Consider the following 20,000-nt stretch of genomic DNA (forward strand, 5'->3'; position numbering starts at 1 on the left):
TGCTGTGAGGAAAGACAGGGCTGTGCGTGAGTGGGCCCGCCCCCTGCTGAATCCGTCGCGTCCTGTCAGGCGCGGCCTCGTAAACATACCGAGTTCGTTGCCCTACATTTTAATGTTGTTAATTTACTTAAGCTTTTATGCTATAAAGGTGTGCGAGGAACGCGAGACACTTGTTATCTACTCTATGCGGCCCCCAGAGAGCGATGGAAATGGTTTGTGATCGAGGGACAGCGCGCTCCACTCCCCAGCGCATCTGTCCCTGAAACCTCATCCTCCTTAATGGGTAGGTTCTTGGCAACCTCTCTCCTCGGCTGAGAATCTGGTGGCTGGGAGGCAGCCAGCCATGGGAGTGGCGCAGGGTTCTGCACAGCCGACACCAGTCAGGCTGAGACGAAGTATCAGGGGAAGGGCACGTTTCAAAACATTCAGGAGCTGGGAATGAAGTACAAAATTTCCAACATCTGACAGACGAGTAAGGTAAGTCTCTTATGGACGTCATCAACTGTGAGACAGGGGGTGCACTGGGGATGTAGTAAGGCAGTCAGCATTGGTACGCACTCACAGGGCCTTGCTACTGGTTAATACATATGATCCCACCCTTCACTCTTGAGCCTTCTCCACATTTTCTGTTGTAAAGCGGTTGTGACAAATTAAGCCCGCGCGGTTCCTGGATGAGGAAGGCACTTTGGTGCATTCATGTCAGATGAGCTGGGTCAAGTGAGGTCCTGGTGGTGGTTTCTGCAAAGCAAAACCCATTCTCATTAATACTGCAGGATGAGGCGCGCGACTCAGTGTTCCTCCTACGTCCAGGCCACCAGCCGATAATTCTGCCAAAGTACAATCCCTTTTAAATGCATTATTTTCCCCTGCACTATATTGTGGTCGGCTCTTCATTAATGTCTTTTCAGCGTTGCGGAGGAAAGCATTTTTTTATTGTTGCATTAAATGGAATTGTTTAGATTTATATAGTGCTTCATAGCTCTAAGGAGGGGCCGCGGCGCTTTAGTGAACAGGTAGCTTGGTTGATCTTGAGGGAATGCTTGGTTGGAAGAGGGTTGAGCTGTTGGGTGGTCTGGTGGGAAGCGTGCTTGTGTCATGAGTGGCTCCCACGCTTCTCGAACAGGGTTGGATTAACATAAAAATGGCCCGGACACCATCAAAACAAGCATTTGCAATGCAATATGTCTCGCCTTTAAGAGAGTTTGAGCTATTGTCATTGTAAATGACAATGCCTTTCATTTACGTGTTTTGAGAACCTGTAAGCGGTCCGTAAACACGCACTTTGTACTAACAGCTGGCAGTAAAAGAGGCGCAGTTACTGCCAGCCTTGCTTCTCAAAGCAAGTACAAAGTGAGTGTTAACGCACTGCTTGCAGGTTTTCAAAACACATAAATACAAGCATTTACAATGCAATGGTCTGGGCATTGGTAAAGTTAGAGCTATTGGCATTGCTCATGACATTATTTTTGTTTATGTTTTTGTTTTTAAAACATTTAAAGAAACAGCATTGTTATTTACAATGTCAATAGCTTAATCACTCTCAAATGCGAGACCTATTGCATTTGCACCCACACACAGAGCCACCTACACACACACTGATTAAGCTATTGACATTGTAAATAACAATGCCGTTTCTCTACATGTTTTAAAAACAAAAACATAAACAAAAATAATGTCATGAGCAATGCCAATAGCTCTAACTTTAACAATGCCGAGACCGTTGCATTGGAAATGCTTTTTTTTCTTCTCTGGGTAAGAAGGAAAAGACAGAGTCCTGTTACTTCTCTGCCGCCCGTCCTCGAACGCCAGGAACGCCAAGCTTTATTTATAGGCGATGGTAATTTCTTGCGTCCCGGGAAGCATCTCGCATTTGTTGGAGCTGGAGCTATTGGTATTGTAAATGGCAATGTTTTGTACTTTGAAAAAGGTCTTGTGTTTGGAGCTATTCACATTGTAAATGGCAATGTTTTTTATTTATCCTTAGGGTTTTATATAGCACGAACTTAACAGCCTCAGTTGTGAATTTCGATTCATTAAAGTTTTGTGAGCCCTGAAATTTGCACAAGTAAAGTGCTAACAGTATAAATATGGGCACTGTTTAATAAACGAAGCCACTGCAATACAAGAGCAAAGGTGACCGAGTGACTGCTTCTGGGTTGACGGAGTTGCTTACACTCACTGGCCGTTAAAGCTAGCTAGCCCGCTACTATGAGTTTATCAAACTTAATGCTATGTTTTCTTATGTTATGTTATGCTATGCAATGCTATGTTTTGTTATGCAATGCTGTGTTTTGTTATGAAATGCTATGTTTTGTTATGCTATGCTATGTTTTGTGTATGCTATGCTATGTTTTGTTATGCTATGTTTTGTTATGCTATGCTATGTTTTATTATGCTATGTTTTGTTTTGTTATGCTATGCTATGTTTTGTGTTTTGCTATGCTGTTTTGTTTTGTTATGCTATGCTATGTTTTGTTATGCTATGCTATGCTTTGTTTTGTTGTGTTATGTTATGCTATGCTATGTTTTGTTGTGTGTTGCTATGCTATGTTTTGTTATGTTATGCTATGATATGTTTTGTTATGCTATGTTTTCTTGTGTTTTGTTATGCTATGCTTTGTTATGCTATGTTTGTTTTGTTATGCTATGCTATATTTTGTTTAGTTATGCTATGCTATGTTTTGATGTGTTTTGTTATGTTATGCTATGTTTTGTTATGCTATGCTACGTTGTGTTTTGCTATGCTATGCTATGTTTTGTTTTGTAATGCTATGTTTTGTTGTGTTTTGTTATGCTATACTATGTTTTGTTATGCTATGTTTTGTTTTGTTATACTATGCTATGTTTTGTGTTTTGTGATGTTATGCTACGTTTTGGTATGCTATGTTTTGCTATGCTATGCTTTGTTTTGTTATGCTATGCTATGTTTTGTTATGCTAGGTTATGTTTTGTTGTGTTTTGTTATGCTATGCTATGTCTTGTTATGCTCTGCTATGTTTTGTTGTGTTTTGCTATGCTGTATTTTGTTATGTTATGCTATGATTTGTTTTGTTTTGTTATGCTATGCTTTGTTATGCTATGTTTTGTTGTGTTTTGTTATGCTATGTTTTGCTATGCTATGTTGTGTTTTGTTATGCTATGCTATGTTTTCTTATGCTATGCTGTTTTGTTGTGTTTTGCTATGCTGTGATTTGTTATGCTATGTTTTGTTGTGCTTTGTTATGCTTTGCTATGTTTTGTTTTGTTATGCTATGCTATGTTTTGTTGTGTTTTGGTATGCTATGTTTTGTTATGCTATGTTTTGTTTTGCTATGCTATGCTTTGTTGTGCTATGGTATGTTTTGTTTTGATATTTTTTGTTGCTATGCTATTTTTTGTTGTGTTTTGTTATGCTATACTATGTTTTGTTATGTTATGCTATGTTTTGTTATGCTATACAACATTGTGCTTTGTTATGCTATGCTATGTTTTGTTGTGTTTTGTTATGCTATGTTTTGCTATGCTATGTTGTGTTTTGTTATGCTATGCTATGTTTTCTTATGCTATGCTGTTTTGTTGTGTTTTGCTATGCTGTGATTTGTTATGCTATGTTTTGTTGTGCTTTGTTATGCTTTGCTATGTTTTGTTTTGTTATGCTATGCTATGTTTTGTTGTGTTTTGGTATGCTATGTTTTGTTATGCTATGTTTTGTTTTGCTATGCTATGCTTTGTGCTATGGTATGTTTTGTTTTGATATTTTTTGTTGCTATGCTATTTTTTGTTGTGTTTTGTTATGCTATACTATGTTTTGTTATGTTATGCTATGTTTTGTTATGCTATACAACATTGTGCTTTGTTATGCTATGCTATGTTTTGTTTTGTTATGCTATGTTTTGTTGTGTTTTGTTATGCTATACTATGTTTTGTTATGCTATGTTTTGTTTTGTTATGCTATGCTATGTTTTGTGTTTTGTCATGTTATGCTACGTTTTGTTATGCTATGTTGTTTTGCTATGCTATGCTTTGTTATGCTATGCTATGTTTTGTTGTGTTTTGTTATGCTATGCCATGTTTTGTTGTGTTTTGTTATGCTATGTTTTGTTATGCTCTGCTATGTTTTGATGTGTTTTGCTATGCTGTGTTTTGTTATGTTATGCTATGATTTGTTTTGTTTTGTTGTGTTTTGCTATGCTATGCTATGTTTTGTTATGCTATGCTATGTTTTCTTATGCTATGCTGTTTTGTTGTGTTTTGTTATGCTGTGCTTTGTTTTGTTATGCTATGTTTTGTTGTGTTTTGTTATGCTATGCTATGTTTTGTTTTGTTATGCTATGTTTTGGTATGCTATGTTTTGTTTTGTTATGCTATGCTATGTTTTGTTATGCTATGTTTTGTTTTGTTATGCTATGCTATGTTTTGTTGTGTTTTGGTATGCTATGTTTTCTTATGTTATGTTATGTTATGCAATGCTATGTTTTGTTATGCTATGCTATGTTTTGTTATGCTATGCTATGTTTTGTGTATGCTATGCTATGTTTTGTTATGCTATGCTATGTTTTGTTTTGTTATGCTTTGCTATGTTTTGTTTTGTTTTGCTATGCTGTTTTGTTTTGTTATGCTATGCTATGTTTTGTTATGCTATGCTATGCTTTGTTTTGTTGTGTTTTGTTATGCTATGCTATGTTTTTTTGTGTGTTGCTATGCTATGTTTTGTTATGTTATGCTATGATATGTTTTGTTATGCTATGTTTTCTTGTGTTTTGTTTAAGGGTGGGCGTAGTGGGCGTAGTGGGGCTACGTGAAGCAGCACGTAGTGTGCCCGAATCTACGCACACTACGCGCTTCGCGTAGCCCCACTACGCGCCACCCGCCACCCACCCACCCTACTTTTAAAAGATAAAATTAATTTGTAATAAAGCAAATTAAAGGCACTTACCTGACGCGCGGCGTCTCCTGGGGCTCCCTCTTCCTGGTTTTCAATTTTCCTGACAAATGCGCATGCGCGGACACCCGCGCATGCGCATTTCTTGCGAGAAATGCGCATGCGCTGGCGTCCGCGCATGCGCATTTGTCAGGGAAATTGAAAACCAGGAAGAGGGAGCCCCGGGAGACGCCGTGCGTCAGGTAAGTGCCTTTAATTTGCTTTATTACAAATTTATTTTAGCTTTTAAAAGTAGGGCGGGCGGGAGGCGGGTGGTGGGCGGCAGGCAGCTACGCTTCGCCCTCGCGTGTGCGTAGGCACTGCCTGCTTCGCCTACTTCGAAAACTGCGAAGCAGGCAGCGCTACGTACACTACGTGGGCGAAGCGTAGTGTCGCGCCCAGGGCTAGTTTTGTTATGCTATGCTTTGTTATGCTATGTTTGTTTTGTTATGCTATGCTATATTTTGTTTAGTTATGCTATGCTATGTTTTGTTGTGTTTTGTTATGTTATGCTATGTTTTGTTATGCTATGCTACGTTGTGTTTTGTTATGCTATGCTATGTTTTGTTTTGTTATGCTATGTTTTGTTGTGTTTTGTTATGCAATACTATGTTTTGTTATGCTATGTTTTGTTTTGTTATGCTATGCTATGCTATGTTTTGTGTTTTGTCATGTTATGCTACGTTTTGTTATGCTATGTTTTGCTATGCTATGCTTTGTTTTGTTATGCTATGCTATGTTTTGCTATGCTATGTTTTGTTTTGTTATGCTATGCTATGTTTTGTTATGCTCTGCTGTGTTTTGCTATGCTGTGTTTTGTTATGCTATGCTTTGTTTTGTTATGCTATGCTGTTTTGTTATGCTATGCTATGTTTTGTTATGCTCTGCTATGTTTTGTTGTATTTTGTTATGCTATGCTATGTTTTGTTATGCTCTGCTATGTTTTGTTGTGTTTTGCTATGCTGTGTTTTATGTTATGCTATGATGTTTTGTTTTGTTGTGTTTTGTTATGCTATGCTTTGTTATGCTATGCTATGTTTTGTTATGCTATGCTATGTTGTGTTTTGTTATGCTATGCTATGTTTTCTTATGCTGTTTTGTTGTGTTTTGCTGTGCTGTGCTTTGTTTTGTTATGCTATGTTTTGTTGTGTTTTTTTATGCTATGCTATGTTTTGTTTTGTTATGCTATGTTTTGTTGTGTTTTGGTATGCTATGTTTTGGTATGCTATGTTTTGGTATGCTATGTTTTGTTATGCTATGTTTTGTTTTGCTATGCTTTGTTATGCTATGCTTTGTTATGCTATGGTATGTTTTGTTGTGTTTTGTTATGCTGTGTTTTGGTATGCTATGTTTTGTTTTGTTATGCTATGCAATGCTATGTTTTGTTATGCTATGCTATGTTTTGTGTATGCTATGCTATGTTTTGGTATGCTATGTTTTGTTTTGTTATGCTATGCTATGTTTTGTTATGCTATGTTTTGTTTTGCTATGCTATGCTTTGTTATGCTATGGTATGTTTTGTTGTGTTTTGTTATGCTATACTATGTTTTGTTATGCTATGTTTTGTGTTTTGTTATGCTATGTTTTATTTTGTTATGCTATGCTATGTTATTTTTTGTTATGCTATGCTATGTTTTGTTATGCTATGCTATGTTTTGTTTTGTTATGCTTTGTTATGCTATGCTATGTTTTGATATTTTTGTTGCTATGCTATTTTTTGTTGTGTTTTGTTATGTTATGCTATGATTTGTTATGCTATGCTACGTTGTGTTTTGTTATGCTATGTTTTGTTTTGTTATGCTATGTTTTGTTGTGTTTTGTTATGCAATACTATGTTTTGCTATGCTATGTTGTGTTTTGTTATGCTATGCTATGTTTTCTTATGCTATGCTGTTTTGTTGTGTTTTGCTATGCTGTGATTTGTTATGCTATGTTTTGTTGTGCTTTGTTATGCTTTGCTATGTTTTGTTTTGTTATGCTATGCTATGTTTTGTTGTGTTTTGGTATGCTATGTTTTGTTATGCTATGTTTTGTTTTGCTATGCTATGCTTTGTTGTGCTATGGTATGTTTTGTTTTGATATTTTTTGTTGCTATGCTATTTTTTGTTGTGTTTTGTTATGCTATACTATGTTTTGTTATGTTATGCTATGTTTTGTTATGCTATACAACATTGTGCTTTGTTATGCTATGCTATGTTTTGTTGTGTTTTGTTATGCTATGTTTTGCTATGCTATGTTGTGTTTTGTTATGCTATGTTTTCTTATGCTATGCTGTTTTGTTGTGTTTTGCTATGCTGTGATTTGTTATGCTATGTTTTGTTGTGCTTTGTTATGCTTTGCTATGTTTTGTTTTGTTATGCTATGCTATGTTTTGTTGTGTTTTGGTATGCTATGTTTTGTTATGCTATGTTTTGTTTTGCTATGCTATGCTTTGTGCTATGGTATGTTTTGTTTTGATATTTTTTGTTGCTATGCTATTTTTTGTTGTGTTTTGTTATGCTATACTATGTTTTGTTATGTTATGCTATGTTTTGTTATGCTATACAACATTGTGCTTTGTTATGCTATGCTATGTTTTGTTTTGTTATGCTATGTTTTGTTGTGTTTTGTTATGCTATACTATGTTTTGTTATGCTATGTTTTGTTTTGTTATGCTATGCTATGTTTTGTGTTTTGTCATGTTATGCTACGTTTTGTTATGCTATGTTGTTTTGCTATGCTATGCTTTGTTATGCTATGCTATGTTTTGTTGTGTTTTGTTATGCTATGCCATGTTTTGTTGTGTTTTGTTATGCTATGTTTTGTTATGCTCTGCTATGTTTTGATGTGTTTTGCTATGCTGTGTTTTGTTATGTTATGCTATGATTTGTTTTGTTTTGTTGTGTTTTGTTATGCTATGCTATGTTTTGTTATGCTATGCTATGTTTTCTTATGCTATGCTGTTTTGTTGTGTTTTGTTATGCTGTGCTTTGTTTTGTTATGCTATGTTTTGTTGTGTTTTGTTATGCTATGCTATGTTTTGTTTTGTTATGCTATGTTTTGGTATGCTATGTTTTGTTTTGTTATGCTATGCTATGTTTTGTTATGCTATGTTTTGTTTTGTTATGCTATGCTATGTTTTGTTGTGTTTTGGTATGCTATGTTTTCTTATGTTATGTTATGTTATGCAATGCTATGTTTTGTTATGCTATGCTATGTTTTGTTATGCTATGCTATGTTTTGTGTATGCTATGCTATGTTTTGTTATGCTATGCTATGTTTTGTTTTGTTATGCTTTGCTATGTTTTGTTTTGTTTTGCTATGCTGTTTTGTTTTGTTATGCTATGCTATGTTTTGTTATGCTATGCTATGCTTTGTTTTGTTGTGTTTTGTTATGCTATGCTATGTTTTGTTGTGTGTTGCTATGCTATGTTTTGTTATGTTATGCTATGATATGTTTTGTTATGCTATGTTTTCTTGTGTTTTGTTTAAGGGTGGGCGTAGTGGGCGTAGTGGGGCTACGTGAAGCAGCACGTAGTGTGCCCGAATCTACGCACACTACGCGCTTCGCGTAGCCCCACTACGCGCCACCCGCCACCCACCCACCCTACTTTTAAAAGATAAAATTAATTTGTAATAAAGCAAATTAAAGGCACTTACCTGACGCGCGGCGTCTCCTGGGGCTCCCTCTTCCTGGTTTTCAATTTTCCTGACAAATGCGCATGCGCGGACACCCGCGCATGCGCATTTCTTGCGAGAAATGCTCATGCGCGGGCGTCCGCGCATGCGCATTTGTCAGGGAAATTGAAAACCAGGAAGAGGGAGCCCCGGGAGACGCCGTGCGTCAGGTAAGTGCCTTTAATTTGCTTTATTACAAATTTATTTTAGCTTTTAAAAGTAGGGCGGGCGGGAGGCGGGTGGTGGGCGGCAGGCAGCTACGCTTCGCCCTCGCGTGTGCGTAGGCACTGCCTGCTTCGCCTACTTCGAAAACTGCGAAGCAGGCAGCGCTACGTACACTACGTGGGCGAAGCGTAGTGTCGCGCCCAGGGCTAGTTTTGTTATGCTATGCTTTGTTATGCTATGTTTGTTTTGTTATGCTATGCTATATTTTGTTTAGTTATGCTATGCTATGTTTTGTTGTGTTTTGTTATGTTATGCTATGTTTTGTTATGCTATGCTACGTTGTGTTTTGTTATGCTATGCTATGTTTTGTTTTGTTATGCTATGTTTTGTTGTGTTTTGTTATGCAATACTATGTTTTGTTATGCTATGTTTTGTTTTGTTATGCTATGCTATGTTTTGTGTTTTGTCATGTTATGCTACGTTTTGTTATGCTATGTTTTGCTATGCTATGCTTTGTTTTGTTATGCTATGCTATGTTTTGCTATGCTATGTTTTGTTTTGTTATGCTATGCTATGTTTTGTTATGCTCTGCTGTGTTTTGCTATGCTGTGTTTTGTTATGCTATGCTTTGTTTTGTTATGCTATGCTGTTTTGTTATGCTATGCTATGTTTTGTTATGCTCTGCTATGTTTTGTTGTATTTTGTTATGCTATGCTATGTTTTGTTATGCTCTGCTATGTTTTGTTGTGTTTTGCTATGCTGTGTTTTATGTTATGCTATGATGTTTTGTTTTGTTGTGTTTTGTTATGCTATGCTTTGTTATGCTATGCTATGTTTTGTTATGCTATGCTATGTTGTGTTTTGTTATGCTATGCTATGTTTTCTTATGCTGTTTTGTTGTGTTTTGCTGTGCTGTGCTTTGTTTTGTTATGCTATGTTTTGTTGTGTTTTTTTATGCTATGCTATGTTTTGTTTTGTTATGCTATGTTTTGTTGTGTTTTGGTATGCTATGTTTTGGTATGCTATGTTTTGGTATGCTATGTTTTGTTTTGCTATGCTTTGTTATGCTATGCTTTGTTATGCTATGGTATGTTTTGTTGTGTTTTGTTATGCTGTGTTTTGGTATGCTATGTTTTTTGTTATGCTATGCAATGCTATGTTTTGTTATGCTATGCTATGTTTTGTGTATGCTATGCTATGTTTTGGTATGCTATGTTTTGTTTTGTTATGCTATGCTATGTTTTGTTATGCTATGTTTTGTTTTGCTATGCTATGCTTTGTTATGCTATGGTATGTTTTGTTGTGTTTTGTTATGCTATACTATGTTTTGTTATGCTATGTTTTGTGTTTTGTTATGCTATGTTTTATTTTGTTATGCTATGCTATGTTATTTTTTGTTATGCTATGCTATGTTTTGTTATGCTATGCTATGTTTTGTTTTGTTATGCTTTGTTATGCTATGCTATGTTTTGATATTTTTGTTGCTATGCTATTTTTTGTTGTGTTTTGTTATGTTATGCTATGATTTGTTATGCTATGCTACGTTGTGTTTTGTTATGCTATGTTTTGTTTTGTTATGCTATGTTTTGTTGTGTTTTGTTATGCAATACTATGTTTTGTTATGCTATGTTTTGTTTTGTTATGCTATGCTATGTTTTGTGTTTTGTCATGTTATGCTACGTTTTGTTATACTATGTTTTGCTATGCTATGCTTTGTTGTGTTTTGTTATGCTATGCTATGTTTTGTTGTGTTTTGTTATGCTATGCTATGTTTTGTTATGCTCTGCTATGTTTTGTTGTGTTTTGCTATGCTGTGTTTTGTTATGTTATGCTATATGTTTTGTTTTGTTGTTTTGTTATGCTATGCTATGTTTTGTTATGCTATGCTATGCTTTTTTTTGTTGTGTTTTGTTATGCTATGCTATGTTTTGTTGTGTGTTGCTATGCTATGTTTTGTTATGTTATGCTATATGTTTTGTTATGCTATGTTTTGTTTTGTTATGCTATGCTATGTTTTCTTGTGTTTTGTTATGCTATGTTTTGTTTTGCTATGCTATGTTATGCTATGGTATGTTTTGTGTTTTTTATGCTATACTATGTTTTGTTATGCTATGTTTTGTGTTGTCTTATGCTATGCTATGCTATTTTTTGTTATGCTATGCTATGTTTTGTTATGCTATGCTATGTTTTGTTTTGTTATGCTTTGTTATGCTATGCTATGTTTTGATATTTTTGTTGCTATGCTATTTTTTGTTGTGTTTTGTTATGCTATACTATGTTTTGTTATGTTATGCTATGATTTGTTATGCTATACTACGTTGTGTTTTGTTATGCTATGTTTTGTTTTGTTATGCTATGTTTTGTTGTGTTTTGTTATGCAATACTATGTTTTGTTATGCTATGTTTTGTTTTGTTATGCTATGCTATGTTTTGTGTTTTGTCATGTTATGCTACGTTTTGTTATGCTATGTTTTGCTATGCTATGCTTTGTTTTGTTATGCTATGCTATGTTTTGTTATGCTATGCTATGTTTTGTGTTTTGTTATGCTATGCTATGTTTTGTTATGCTCTGCTATGTTTTGTTGTGTTTTGCTATGCTGTGTTTTGTTATGTTATGCTATGATGTTTTGTTTTGTTGTTTTGTTATGCTATGCTTTGTTATGCTATGCTATGTTTTGCTGTGTTTTGTTATGCTATGCTATGTTTTGTTATGCTATGCTATGTTGTGTTTTGTTATGCTATGCTTTGTTATGCTATGCTATGTTTTGCTGTGTTTTGTTATGCTATGCTATGTTTTGTTATGCTCTGCTATGTTTTGTTGTGTTTTGCTATGCTGTGTTTTGTTATGTTATGCTATGATGTTTTGTTTTGTTTTTTTGTTATGCTATGCTTTGTTATGCTATGTTTTGCTGTGTTTTGGTATGCTATGCTATGTTGTGTTTTGTTATGCTATGCTATGTTGTGTTTTGTTATGCTATGCTATGTTTTGTTATGCTATGCTATGTTTTGTTTTGTTATGCTATGCTATGTTTTGTTGTGTTTTGGTATGCTATGTTTTGTTATGCTATGTTTTGTTTTGCTATGCTATGCTTTGTTATGCTATGGTATGTTTTGTTGTGTTTTGTTATGCTATACTATGTTTTGTTATGCTATGTTTTGTGTTTTGTTATGCTATGCTAAGTTTTAATTTGTTATGCTATGCTATGTTATACTATTTTTTGTTATGCTATGCTATGTTTTGTTTTGTTATGCTTTGTTATGCTATGTTTTGTTTTGATATTTTTTGTTGCTATGCTATTTTTTGTTGTGTTTTGTTATGCTATACTATGTTTTGTTATGCTATGCTTTGTTGTGTTTTGCTATGCTTTGTTTTGTTATGCTATGCTATGTTTTGTGATGCTATGCTATGTTTTGTTTTGTTATGCTATGCTTTCTTGTGTTTTGTTATGCTATGTTTTGTTTTGCTATGCTATGTTATGCTATGGTATGTTTTGTGTTTTTTATGCTATACTATGTTTTGTTATGCTATGTTTTGTGTTTTCTTATGCTATGCTATGCTATTTTTTGCTATGCTATGCTATGTTTTGTTATGCTATGCTATGTTTTGTTTTGTTATGCTTTGTTATGCTATGCTATGTTTTGATATTTTTGTTGCTATGCTATTTTTTGTTGTTTTGTTATGCTATACTATGTTTTGTTATGTTATGCTATGATTTGTTATGCTATACTACGTTGTGTTTTGTTATGCTATGTTTTGTTTTGTTATGCTATGTTTTGTTGTGTTTTGTTATGCAATACTATGTTTTGTTATGCTATGTTTTGTTTTGTTATGCTATGCTATGTTTTGTGTTTTGTCATGTTATGCTACGTTTTGTTATGCTATGTTTTGCTATGCTATGCTTTGTTTTGTTATGCTATGCTATGTTTTGTTATGCTATGCTATGTTTTGTGTTTTGTTATGCTATGCTATGTTTTGTTATGCTCTGCTATGTTTTGTTGTGTTTTGCTATGCTGTGTTTTGTTATGTTATGCTATGATGTTTTGTTTTGTTGTTTTGTTATGCTATGCTTTGTTATGCTATGCTATGTTTTGCTGTGTTTTGTTATGCTATGCTATGTTTTGTTATGCTATGCTATGTTGTGTTTTGTTATGCTATGCTTTGTTATGCTATGCTATGTTTTGCTGTGTTTTGTTATGCTATGCTATGTTTTGTTATGCTCTGCTATGTTTTGTTGTGTTTTGCTATGCTGTGTTTTGTTATGTTATGCTATGATGTTTTGTTTTGTTGTTTTGTTATGCTATGCTTTGTTATGCTATGTTTTGCTGTGTTTTGGTATGCTATGCTATGTTGTGTTTTGTTATGCTATGCTATGTTGTGTTTTGTTATGCTATGCTATGTTTTGTTATGCTATGCTATGCTATGTTTTGTTTTGTTATGCTATGCTATGTTTTGTTGTGTTTTGGTATGCTATGTTTTGTTATGCTATGTTTTGTTTTGCTATGCTATGCTTTGTTATGCTATGGTATGTTTTGTTGTGTTTTGTTATGCTATACTATGTTTTGTTATGCTATGTTTTGTGTTTTGTTATGCTATGCTAAGTTTTAATTTGTTATGCTATGCTATGTTATACTATTTTTTGTTATGCTATGCTATGTTTTGTTTTGTTATGCTTTGTTATGCTATGTTTTGTTTTGATATTTTTTGTTGCTATGCTATTTTTTGTTGTTTTGTTATGCTATACTATGTTTTGTTATGCTATGCTTTGTTGTGTTTTGCTATGCTTTGTTTTGTTATGCTATGCTATGTTTTGTGATGCTATGCTATGTTTTGTTGTGTTTTGTTATGCTATGCTTTGTTTTGTTATGCTATGCTTTGTTTTGTTATGCTATGCTTTGTTTTGCTATGCTTTGTTTTGTTATGCTATACTATGTTATGTGGTGTTATGCTATGTTATGATTTGTTATGTTATGTTAGGCTATGTTTTGTTATGTTATGTTTTGTTAAGTTATGGTATGCTATGCAGTGGTATGCAACGCTAGGCTATGTTTTATTATGTCAAAGGCAAAGCTGGCTGACGGCAAGTTGTGTATCCTCTTGAGTGCATACGTGAATGAGAACGAGTCAGGAGAGAAAACAGAGGAAATAAGATGCAGTTTTCAGAGAATGAGATTTGAGAGGAACAGGGAGGCATTCGGCGTCTAGGGAATGGGATCAGAACGCTGTGCAAAAGTGCCATGTGTAAGGATTAGGCTATGCTATGTAATATGTAACTTCGGGCACTAGAGTGTTGCTGCAACTGAAAGAGAAAGGAGTGACGGGAGAGGAACAGAGCAGCAAGCGACGAACATAGGGGGTGACAGATCATAGGGGAAAGGTAAAAGAATAGAGACTAGAAGGGACTAAACAATCGTCGGGAAACTGTACAGAAGACACTACACAGGAGAGTATGAAAGCGTAGACAGTAGGACAGCGAGGAAGGAGAAACAGCAGGAAAGGGAGGAGAGAAGGACCAAAGGACATACAAGAGGGAGAACGAGCAGGAAAGGGAGGAGAGAATGGCTAGAGGACATAGGGGGGGGGGGGGAGAGAAATGCAGTTGTGTAAACACGGAAGTATTCCACACATTAATGTCGGTATGTTTAACGCATATCAAAGAACTCGGCTGGTAGAGGGCCCGGTGCTGACAGACCTGTTACCCGCTTTTACATAACACAAAATTAGAACATTTCCTGCAAGTGAAGTAAACTAAAGTAATTAAAAACATTGCTGTTTGCGATCAAACATCAAAGCGGCGAAAGTGAAAGTAATGGAGCAGAGCATCAAAGGGCTGGGTGAGAAGGGAGGGGGGAATGCAAGGGTCAAAGCGGCTAAAGTGAAAGTAATCGAGCAGAGGATCAAAGGGCTGGGTGAGAAGGGAGGGGGGAATGCAATGAGCAGAGGAGCAGCTGTGCATGTGCATGTGATCGTGCACTCAAGGTTTAGGCCAGCCAAAAGACTGTGGGTAGCACTTTGAAAATCCCACATATAAAATGTCTCTTCGAGCCTTTGGCTCGCGAGACCTAAAAATTGGCCCACATTTATGGATTGCGCCTTTTTGCAAAACACTGCTTCAGTGTTTTAAGTATTATGAAAAGAAGGGGTGCAGAGGGGATTTCTCTGAAAGAAGCGGGGTTTCTTAACTTCAATTCATTGTATGCAATATCACAGTGGCTTCCTCGCGCACTCACGAATTCAGGAAGCGGTTGCACAGCGATAAATGCAATTCAGTTTTTATTTCAGCATGCCAGTAATAAAACTCTACGCGTTTTGGTCTCTACGGAGACCTTGTTCACGAGACTGACAAACAGGAACCACCATTTTTTTCAAATATAGACCTCGCATGCCGGTGATTACATCATTTCCTGGTTGAGGCAACTAAGCATTCTGGTTTTTGTCGTTTTTGTGATTTACGTAAACAATAACACAAATTAATAACACAATATAAGGAAAATTATATATAAATTCAGACACATGAATTTGATTGTATATCACATGATATTCGACATATGTTGGATTATATACCTGATGTTTAAAATCACAAATTTTCCGCATGTATTATGCATATATGATGCATTCTAGCCGGATTATAACAGCAGCGACCGCACTATCATTCATTGATTTTTTATCATTAATTTTTGACATTTTTGAGATTAAAGCAATCCAGTGGGCAATTGTACTTACTAAATGGGTCTTTCAGTATTTATAAACTTGCTTTTCTCTCGCCCTCTAGTGGGCTTCAATTCAAACTAGAATGTAATACCTTCATTATTTCTCAATACACTGCGATGTCAAGATCTCTATTGCTGAGATGCAATTACAGTGGGTTTACCAACATGGTTTTTGCATTGTGTCTCCAAATACTAATAATAAATGAAATAGATTCTTTTTCGACTTTTATTAAAACTTATATACCTACTTTTTATGCTTGCTGCCCTCTATCTACCAGCCAATGCGACTAAGGACATATGTGAAAAATATATATGGTTAAAAGTATAAGGGAGGCTATTTATAGCTTTAGCTCTAATCTGATTCACATAATTAACATTTGTTGATGGTGGAGCTCTATCACAGTCAGTTCATAAGTGATAAAGTGTTTATTGTGGCCTGCACATGTTCCAAAATGCGTTTTTTGAGTTCACATTTCGTGCTACCTATATATTTCATCGAGCACGGACATTCAATCACGTATATTACAAACTGACTTTTGCAGTTAATCAACTGTTGAATTTTCCACATGCGTGTATTGGTCATCATTATTTCCTTCGTGTTCTGAGCGATTACACACACCTTGCAACTGGTGCATTTAAAAAAAGCCTCTCGGTTTCAGCCATGTTTCTGGCTTCTATTTTGAAAGTGACTTTGGACCAATTGGTCCCGTAAGTTCTTAGCTCGTCTGTAAGTAATGTTGGGATGATCTCCCACTATTTTAGATACTGTAGAATCCATATGTAGAATGTGCCAATTCCTGCGCAGTATTTTCATTAGTTGTTGATTTTCCGTGCTATAGGTCGTTATAAGCCGTATTTTGTTGTCCTCTTCCTCATGACTTTGTTTCTCTCTTATCAGGTCAGTTCTCTTTACGGTTTGTGTGTGTTGCAGTGCTGCATGAATGATTTTAGAGTTATATTTTCTTTTTGTGAATCTTTGTATTGCTCGACTTCGATGTTGTTGCCATTCTTCTTCTTGGGAGCATATCCTTTTGAATCTGAGAAATTCCCCGTATGGGATATTTTTGATTAGACTGGTTTGATGAAAGCTTTCAGCATGAAAAACCGCATTTGTGGCCGTGTTCTTTCGATGCAAGGTGGTATGTACTACATAATTTGTAATGTAAATCTCAGTGTCTAAGAATACAACACGTTCATCACTGATGTCATATGTGAGCTTGAGGTTGAATTCTGAGTTGTTCAGTATCTCAAAATATTCGGCAAATTCATCCTTGGTTCCATCCCATATTATTAACAAGTCGTCGATATACCTCAACCATGCTATGGTCTTATTAACAGAATGGTCATTTTCACTTTTCCAGGCCCAGATTTTTTCCCATAGCCCCATGGTGAGACAGACGTAGCTTGGAAAGAAGGAAAAGCCCATCGCCGTACCTTTCACTTGGCGATAGATCTCTTCCCCAAACATGAATGTATTTTGTTCCAGGCAGATTTGGAGCATTTCAAGCAACATTTTGTTGTGATCAGCAAACTGAATGTTTCTCTCTTATAAAAAATGTTTGCACGCTCTTAGACCAATGTCATTTCGAATGTTAGAATATAACGATACCACATCCATCGTTATCAAATTATATGTTGCCTGCCATGGTGTTTCCTGCAGATGCCTCAATAAATCGCCTCTGTCTTGTAGGTATGATGTTAAACCTTTAACCTATGGTAACAAAAATACATCTAAGAAGTTGGCCATAGGTTCCAGTAATGCCCCTTTCGCCGATATTATAGGCCTCCCAGGTGGTTTTGTGGGGTTTTTATGAACCTTAGGAAGGAAGTATATCGTCGCCATTTTGGGATGTTCCATTTTGAGATATTTTACTTCATCCTCATCCAATAAGTTTTGTTGCATCCAGAGATCAAGTTTAACATCCAGCTCCTCTTTCCATTTCTTTGTTGGATTCGCTTTCAATTTTTCATAGTATTCTCTATTTCTCAACTGTGAATTATGCTTCTCGCATATATGCTTCTTTTTCCAGGATGATGACATTTCCTCCCTTATCTGCCATTTTTATTTCGATTGTATCGTCATTCTTCAGGTTTTGTAATGAGCTGCGCTCTTCAAAAGAAAGATTGTCCTTTTTGTTTGAATGATTCAGTTGACACAAGTCTTTTATTACACATTCATGGAATGCGTCAATTTTATTGCCCTGTGCTAATTGCGGGTAGAATTTGGATTGAGGTTTGTTTTTTACTGCATCAAGGCTCCCAATTGTGTGCAATGTGTCCGCAATTCTCTCCTTTCGCACTCAGGATTTTGATCTAATTCCATAAGGGTAACAAAGTGTTCCGCATCTTTCGCCATCAAATCCAGATCCGGTGTTAAGATCTTTTTACTATATTTTGCCATCTTGGGATTTTCCGCAAAGAGTTTAGCTACTTTGATTTTTCGAACAAATTTATATAGATCTATCCTTATTTTTGCCAGATCAATGGTGTTGGTAGGGCAAAAATTAAGAGCACGTTTTAAAAGTCGCAATTCTATTTCAGTATGTGTTTTTTTTTTAGAGATTGATCACTTCAAAACCCTGGGTCTTGTTGTCAAAAGACATCTCTAACTCCATTTCTGCCGCATACTCCTCGTTGTTGTTCCCACTCGGTTTATATTGGAACTTGGATTTGGCATGCCGCTTGCCTCGTCTTGTTGATTTCTGCGGGCATTTCCTTGCCCCCTGCCTCTTCCCCGTCTGTTTCCTGCTGGCGATCCCATGGTCTTTTCCAAATTCTTTTGTTGAAGCGCCAGCCTCATTTCGCCTAAAAAAGAGCATTTCGGTCTTACATCCCTTTGATCTACTTCTCCATCACTGGCGTCAGTTGATGTAAGCGATGACAAACTGCCTGTATTCGTTGCCAGATCCAATTTCTCTTCTTGTTTGAAACTGTCATATTTCCTTGCATATGTGAAGATGCGACCCTCTGAGTAATCTTCCTTGTCTCTCTGAAATTTAGATTATTTCCTCAATCATACCGTTTCTTCGTGCTTCTCTATATAATGCTCCAGTTCCTCTTTGAACTTGATTAATTCTGAGCTCATGTCCAAAGTAGTCAGTTCTTTTTCCATTTCTTTCAATTGCGTCGTGGTTTTCTCTAAGGCCACTTCAATGTGTTTCTCTAAGATTTCCATTAATCCCAATGATGATTTCAAAATATATTCCCCCCCACTCGTTGAGTAGGTCATTACTGGTATCCTGGTGATTAGGCATCAGTTTTATGCGTAATCCACGTGGAACACGTTTCACCTCTAAATACTTCTTTAGAGGCGCTACCTCCCACCATTTGTTGATTTCTTTCTTTGAAAGTTTTTCCCAAGCGCGTAATTTGTTTTTGGCATCCGGTTTATGTGAACTGCTGAGTACTAGTTGTTACTTCTTCTTCAAAAAATGTGTCTATTAGCGCATTTCTATTTACCTCCCAACAAAGAACAAAGCAAGTTTATAAAAACTGAAAGAACGATTTAGTAAGTACAATTGCCCACTGGAGGGCTTTAATCTAAAAAATTAATGATAAAATATCAATGAATGATAGTGCGGTCGCTGCTGTTATAATCCGGCTAGAATGCATCATGTATGCATAATACATGCGGAAAATTGGTGATTTTAAACATCAGGTATATAATCCAACATATGTCGAATATCATGTGATATACAATCAAATTCATGTGTCTGAATTTATATATAATTTTCCTTGTATTGTGTTATTAATTTGTGTTATTGTTTACGTTAATCACAAAAACCAGAATGCTTAGTTGCCTCAACCAGGAAATGATGTAATCACCGGCATGTGAGGTCTATATTTGAAAAAAATGGTGGTTCCTGTTTGTCAGTCTCGTGAACAAGGTCTTCGTAGAAACCGAAACGCGTAGAGTTTTATTACTGGCATGCTGAAATAAAAACTGAATTGCATTTATCGCTGTGCAACCGCTTCCTGAATTCGTGAGTGTGCGAGGAAGCCCTGTGTGGGAAAAGGTACGAATGGTTAAACGGCTTGGCTCTGCCGTACCTCCGACGCACCGTCCAAGAGCGCCCAGGAGCCGAAAAGTGGGCCGTGCTTAAAGCATATATGTGTATATATATATATATATATATATATATATTCTGCTCCAATTCGAAAGTATGGCTCAAATAAGAAAAACACACAAAAAAACAAAAGAATGTTAACTTTGAATGAATTGATGCATTTTATGTTCAGTCTGTCTTCACTGTTTTTTTTCAATGGTATTTGCACCGGCACTCTAAAAATGATATTCAGGGCACCGGCACTCTAAAAATGATATTCTGGGCTCCAGGACTCTATGGCCCAGTAGAAGGCTGGGAGCCGAAACGCGTAAACCGTCCTTACCGTCTATGATACCTTGTGAGGAATAAAGCACTTTTTTTCAATTGCCGATCGTGGTGCTGTGATCCTACGCCGAGGTTCTTCGGGAGACTGAGAAGGTGGTGGAAGGAATTCCGGCATATATATTCTTTTCCGGAATCTCCACGCTGACCCGCCTCGTTCTGGTGCTCCTCGCTGCCGGAAT

General features: G+C 36.1%; 1 protein-coding gene across 5 annotated transcripts in view; it reads left to right on the plus strand.

Moving 5' to 3' along the window:
• LOC146868828 (uncharacterized) overlaps window positions 1-20,000 on the plus strand; it is a 225,722-nt gene that overhangs the window by 13,141 nt on the left and 192,581 nt on the right. For 2 of the 5 annotated variants that reach the window (XM_085613854.1, XM_085613848.1), the window contains exon 1: window positions 59-477. The exons of 1 other annotated variant lie outside the window; for it this stretch is intronic. The gene's annotated coding sequence lies outside the window, so the exon portion shown is untranslated. Of the gene's footprint in view, window positions 1-22; window positions 478-20,000 lie in introns of those variants that run through there. 2 more of the 5 variants (XM_085613855.1, XM_085613852.1) reach the window with 2 other exon arrangements.

Source organism: Triturus cristatus, chromosome 1_2, assembly GCF_964204655.1.
Source record: "Triturus cristatus chromosome 1_2, aTriCri1.1, whole genome shotgun sequence".
NCBI lineage: Eukaryota > Metazoa > Chordata > Amphibia > Caudata > Salamandridae > Triturus > Triturus cristatus.